Below are 7,359 nucleotides of genomic sequence, written 5' to 3'. Positions count from 1 at the left end.
AATAAAATAGTTTTCCCTGTCAAAGTGGTATGCTCCTACGCCCATCCCTCACCCCTGGCCTTGATATCCCATTGTGAGCTATTTAAATTATAAATGTGAAAGGGTTTTCATTTTAACTGCTTTCAACCATGAAATCTTAAATTCTCCCTTTCATAAAATATTTGGCAAAACCTTTATTTTGGAATATTAAAATTTTGCATAGTCCTATTTAAAACTCTAATATAACATGTATTATTCTAAAGTTCTTTAGTTAACTAGAGATCCGGTGCATGAAATTTGTGCACAGAAAGGGGGTTCCCTCAGCCCAGCCTGCACTCTCTCCAATTGGGGACCCCTTGGGGGATGTCCGACTGCCAGTTTAGGCCCGATCTCTGTGGGACCGTTGGCTCCTAACTGCTCGCCTGCCTGCCTCTAACTGCCCTCCCCTGGCAGCCTGGTTGCCCCCAACTGCCCTCCCCTGCTGGCCTGATCTTGCCCCCAACTGCCCTCCTCTGCTGACCAATTTGGTTCTGATTGGTCAGTTTCTATGCCAGTTTGCATCAAAAGCTCTGCCTCCTAGGCAGCCATTGTCTCCCCACAGCAGCCAGATTTGGTTCTGATTGGTCAGTTTTTATGCTAGTCAGTGTCAGAAACTCTGCCTCCTAGGCAGCCATTGGCTCCCCACAGCACTCATATTTGGTTCTGATTGGTCGGTTTCTATGCCAGTCAGTGTCAGAAACTCTGCCTCCTAGGCAGCCATTGGCTCCCCACAGCACCCAGATTTGGTTCTGATTGTTTGGTTGCTATACGAATCAACATCAGAAGCTCCGCCTCCTAGGCAGCCATTGGTTCTTCACAGCACCCATATTTGGTTCTGATTGGTCAGTTCTTATGCCAGTCAGCATCTCTGGGCCTATCAACGGGGCCTGATCAGAAAGGTGGGGCTGATCAGCAAACCCTGTGGAGGCCTAGAGAGAAATGGAGGCATGGCTGCTGGCCAGATTGGGAGAGAAAGAGAGAGGCAAGTGCTGATCAAAAGCTACCACAGAGGCAATGGATCAGTCCCTGCTTCTCTCTTCAGGCCTCTATCTGTCCTTGATTTGCAGCCCCCTCAGCAGTCAGTGCTGGGCACAGGGCTTGCAGCTTAAGCAGTAACTGCTGGGTTGTTGTGGCAGCCCAGAGCTGACTGAAGGACTGACTTCTGGTTGGTAGAGCCTTGGTCTTTACTGGTCCTTAGGGCCCAGGGTTTTTATATATTAGGATGCTGGGTTTGTGTCTAAAGGGGACTGAAGTGACAGGTAATCTGTTCCCCTTCTCAGACCTCTTGCCCTCACTGTAGCTCTGTATGTGTGTGTTGGTGGGGTCTGGGTCTGGGATACTCTCGCTATCTTCCTCTTACACATGTAGCTCCTCTGAAATAGGGAGGGGAGACAAAAATATACAGATATTTGGATATAATTGCTACCTTTTGGAGCCCCATGTCTTGCTTTGATTTTGTTTCATTCTGTCTGCTGTTACTGGTATGTGGGTGATTTGGGTGATACTCAGGTGAGGATCAGCTTTACCCAGGATCACTCCATCCTACAGAGAAGGAATATAGTATCTCCCTTCTGGCCTCCATACCTCCAGGCTCTCCTCTGGGTTGATTGTTCCAATGCTTGGCCAGTCAGTTCCTATGACTCTAAGAGAAGCTCTAGGAATTCTTAAGCCACTGACTGGAGAAACAAAATGAAACTAAAAAAAGACAGTTGAGTCTTAATACACAAGCTAGAGAAAATTTCCCAGAAAACAGATTAGCAAGAGATCAAAAAGTAAATATACTTTCAACTTCATGCTCTTATGTCTGCCATGATAGGATGTGAAATAATTGGTCTTCCACTGGGGGTGAAAGAATACCCTCACAAATAAATACCACCTGCTTATCAGTAGATGATGAAGCCTGATGAGATAGTGAAATGTTGCAATTAAGCTCATCATCTCCAGAGTCAACACACACCTTATTAGATTTGTTTCCTTGGAAAAATTAATAATCCTCTCTGTGCCTCAGCTTTCTCATATGTAAATGGGAATAATAGTATAAATTTTCCACAGACAATCTTGAGATATATGATCCTAGAGATTATACTATGGATGATTCTGAGTGGTCAGCAAATCCTTCTAAAATTTTTAGTAATCAAACTTTCTTGGAAAAAATTATAAAGACAAATTGGTTTAATAAGTCATGCTTTTTATTGCCTGGCATTATAATAAAGCTGCAAATTTTGTCCCTTCCTGGCTAAAATTGAATACAGATACAAGTACAGTGGAGCCTTGACTTACGAGTTTAATTCATTCCAAGACTGAGCTCATTAAGGAGCTCCTTAACTCAAATTACTCTGTCAACTCAATGCAAAAAATCGGCCTAGAGACAGCTGGTATCTCAAAAAACTCAGTCGGGACACTTGTAAGTCAAGGCCCCACTGTATTCCCAGTTTTAGACCTGGAGCAATTATACAAAATAATGCAATGTAACTTTTTGCAGACTTACCCCTCACAGCCAACATTAGGGGGATACATGTATTCTGTGGGGAAGCACACAGGAATTGGTTGGAAAGTCTGTAAGGAAGATTCTCCGAAAGGTTGGGGGCCTTTTAGGGAGACCTTGCCAAAGGCAGCAGCCCCTGCCTTGACTTTTCCAAACAAGTCCAAGCCCCCGGGTATTTTGCTGGAATCTCTATGTTTAGTCTTTCAGACCCGACCTTGTAGAAGCATGTGCTTTCTCAAGGATACCTACCCTGCTGATTGTATCTAGAGGTTAATTTTAGTTCAAGCTGTTGTTACAATAAAAGCCTAAGGAGGCTGTTTAGGTGCTTCCTGTCAAGCAGCCCCTTAGCCTCTCTCTCACAGAAATGTGTGTCAGAGTAATACGTTCATCCATCGCTCAGGGTCTGTTGGTCAGTCGTGATAGTATTCAAGCATTCTACTAATCAAATGATGGACACCCCAAGAAACAAATGATGCTTCAGCATCACCAGGGCCCTTTAGTTACATGTTGGGAGTTTCTATAAGTTATAGGGTATTCTAGAAGGGAAGAAAAAAACAGATTGAAATCAGAAAACCTGTCTAAATCATCATTGCTGACAAACTTCCTAAAGTTTCTCAGAGAATAGTATCTGAATTTCCAAGACAACAGACATTTGTTGTCATTTCTCTTCTCATTTTACATAAGTATTCAATATCCTACTATGCTTTGTATTTTTCCTTAAAGGAACACCCCAAAATTGCATAAGCTTCAGATCCCACAAAATCCTGAGCTGCCACTGCTATTGACCTCTTAGCTTCTGCTCTAAATTTTACTATTTGTTTTCAGATCTTTTCTCCATCCCAACTACCTTATTTCATTTCTGTTGGTCTCTCAACTTTATTTAGTGGAAGGAAAGTTAATATTCCTAAATTGTTTTCTTTTACATGAATTAATGTGAGTTGATGTAAACTGAAACTGTAGATTTGTTCTTCAGTGAAAATAAATATTAGTCTATGTTAAAACTGCATTATCCCCTGTTCTATTCAAAATAATATTTGAAGTTCTATCCAGAGCAATTAGGAAAGAGAAAGAAATTTTAAAAAATCAAATTGAATAGGAAGAAGTAAAATTACCTTCCTTCATAGATGACATGATCTTATATATACAAGATCATAATGGTTATGCACACACACAAATAAAATAAATGAATTCAGCGAAGTTCCAGGTCCCAAAATCAACACAGAAAAATTAGTTGTGTTTTTGGTTGTTTGTTTTAATCCTCACCCGAGGATATTTTTCCACTGATCTTTTAGAGAGAGTGGAAGAGAGAGGGAAAGATCGATGTGAGAAAAACATATCGATTGCACGCACCCTGACTAGGGCCCCGGCTGGGGAAGAGCCTGCAACCAAGGTACATGCCCCCGACTGGAATCAAACCCGGGACCCTTTGGTCTGCAAGCCGATGCTCTATCCACTGAGCCAGACCAGCTAGGGCAAAAATTAGTTGTTGTTTTTTTCCTTCTACAACAATAGTGAACAATCCTAAAAGTAAATTAAGAAAAGAATCCCATTTGCAATAGCATCAAAAAGAATAAAATGCCCAGGAATAAACTTAACTGAGGAAGCCAAAGAATTAAACACTGGACACTAAAAATAATTGATGAAAGAAATTAAATGAGACATAATTACATGGAAATATATCCTGTATTAGTGAATTGCAAGACTTAATATTGTTAAGATGTTAACACTATCCAAGCAACCTAGAGATTCAATGTAATTCATATCAAAATTGAAATGATATTTTTTAAAGAAACAGAGAAATTCATTTTAAATTTATATGGAACCTCAAGGGACACAGGATAGCCAAAACAATCTTTAAAAAGAACAAAGTTGGGGGACTCAAAGTTACTATTTTCAAAACTTACTACTGCCCTAACCGGTTTGGCTCAGCCGGTAGAGCGTCAGCCTGTGGACTCAAGGGTCCCAGGTTTGATTCTGGTCAAGGGCATGTACCTTGGTTGCGGGCAAATCCCCAGTAGGGGGCATGCAAGAGGCAGCTGATCGATGTTTCCCTCTCATCAATGTTTCTGACTCTCTATCCCTCTCCCCTCCTCTCTGTAAAAAATCAATAAAATATATTTTAAAAAAACTTACTACAGTAATTAAGACAGTGTAGTACTACCATAAAGACAGACATATAGACTGATGAAATAGAATAGAGAGCCTAGAAATAAACCCTTACATGTATGGTCAAATGATTTCCACAAGGGTTCATGATCATTCAACAGGAAAAGGAAGGCTTTCAGCAAATACTATTGGGAAAACTGAACATTCACATGAAAAAGAATGAGGATGGACACTTACCTTACATCATATGGAAAAATTAACTCAAAATGGAACAAAGACCTAAATATAAGAACCAAAACTATAATATTCTTAGAAGAAATAATGGGGAAATTTTTTCAAGAGAATAGGTTAGGCAATTATTTCTTTGATATGACACCAAAAGCACAGACCACAAAAGAAAAAAAAAATAACTGGACTTCATAAAAAATTATGCATCAAAGGATATTATCCTCAGAGTGAAAATGCACTTCAGAGTGAGAGAAAATATTTACAAACCATGTATATGGCAAATGGATTAACATCCAGAATATATGCCTCCCACAATTTAGCAACAACCACAAAAAAAAACAACCCAAACAACCAAACAACCAAACAACCGTGACAATGTGGGGAAAAGGGAACCCTAGTGCACTGCTGGTAGGAATGCAGACTGTTGCAGCCACTGTGGAAAACAGTGTGGAGTTTTCTCAAAAAATTAAAAATGGAACTGCCATTTGACCCAGTGATCCCACTTCTAGGAATATATCCTAAGAAAACAGAAATACCAATCAGAAAGAATGTATGCACCCCTATGTTCATAGAAGCACAATTTACAATAGCTAAGATCTGGAAACAGCCCAAGTGCCCATCAGTAGATGAGTGGATAAAAAAGCTGTGGTACATTTACATCGTGGAATACTATGCAGCTGTATAAAAGAATGATCTCCTATCCTTGGAGACAGAATGGAGGGACCTGGAGAGTATTATGTTAATGGAAATAAGCCAATTGGAGAAAGATAAGTATCACATGATCTCACTCATATGTGGAATCTAATGAACAATATAGATCCAGAGACATAGAAGTATGGAACAGACTGAGAAGTTTCAGGGGGTGTGGGGTCTGGGGTGTGGGGTGGGGGGAGAGATTAACCAGGGAACTTACATGCATATATGCATAGGCCATGGACACAGACAATAGTGTGGTGAAGGCCTGGGAGGGGTGGGTGTGGGTGGATGGGGGTCAATGGGGAAAAAAAGGGGGACATCTGTAATACTTTCAACAATAAAGATAAATTTTTTAAAAACCCACAAAAATTAACCTCCCAAACAACCGAATTAAACATGATGGACAAAGGATTTTAATAGACATTTCTTCAAAGAGGATTTACAGATATTCATAATGAATGAGCACAAGAAAAGGTGCCCAGCAATATTAATTATTAGGGAAATGTAAATCAACTCTACTATGAGATGCCACTCCCACCCATTAGGATTGGTTGCATTATAAAAAAGAGAAAGGAAGGAAGGAGAAGAAACAGTATTGGTGAGTATGTAGAGAAATTGGAATTCTTATGCATTGCTGATGGAAATATAAAATTGTGTAGCCACTATAGAAAACAGTAAGGCAGTCCCTCAAATATTAAACATAGAATTATCATGTAATCCAGTTGTCCCACTTCTGGATATATACCCCAAAGAATTGAAAACAGGACTGAACATATATTTGTATAACTATATTCATATCAGCATTATTAACAATAACCAAAAGGTGAAAATAGCCCAAATGTGCATCAGTGGTGGAATAGATAAATAAAATGCAGTCCATGCATACAGTGGAATAATATTCAGCCTCAAAAAGGAATGAGGTTCTGACACATGCTAGAACTTAGATGAATGAACTTTGAAAACACTATGCTAAGTGAATAAACTAGTCACAAAGGTCAAATATGTATTTTTTTCATTTATATGGGACACCTAGAATAATGAAATTCATAGAGACAGAAAGTAGAATTGTGGTGGCCAAAGTCTGTGGGGAGGAGTGAATGGGGAGTCAATGTTTAATGGATACAGAGTTTCAGTTTGGAAAGATGAAAAAAGTTCCTGAGATAGTGGTAATGTTTGCACAAAAATGTGAATGCACTTAATTCTTTTGAACTGTACACTTAAAAATGGTTAAAATAATACATTTTATTAGCTATATTTTTAATAAAAAAATTGCTCGGCCAGTGTGGTTTAATGGTTGAGCATTAACCTATGAATCAGGAGGTCACGGTTCAATTCCCAGTTAGGGCATATGCCTGGGTTGCGGGCTTGATCCCCAGTGTGGGGCATGCAGGAGGCAGCTGATCAATGATTCTCTCTCATCATTGATGTTCCTATCTCTCTCTCCCTCTCTAAAATAAATAAAAACATATTTATAAAATTATAACAACTGCATTATATTCAAATTGATGCTCAATTTTAAAAAATAATCACAAGTGATCTAGATCTCCAAGGCTATACCATGCATTCATCAATTACAGCTTTCCCTGCTGGTTTCAGAATTATGCTATAAACTAATTGTAATGAGACAATTCTCATTAAGTTTTGTTCTTGAAGAATTAAGTTTCACTTGGCAAATTATACTTATGATGATACAAACCCACTGATAGTTGCAAAGCTAACTTTTGTGTATACTCAGAAGACAGACCATGCATGGTAAGGCAAACATATCCTTGCCAAGTGCAAAGGTAAATATATGCCATTATATTCTGTGCTGTGTGTTTATTTTC

Source organism: Myotis nattereri (assembly GCF_964212035.1).
Source record: "Myotis nattereri genome assembly, chromosome: X".
In the NCBI taxonomy this organism is placed as follows: Eukaryota; Metazoa; Chordata; class Mammalia; order Chiroptera; family Vespertilionidae; genus Myotis; species Myotis nattereri.
This window is presented reverse-complemented; position numbering follows the sequence as displayed.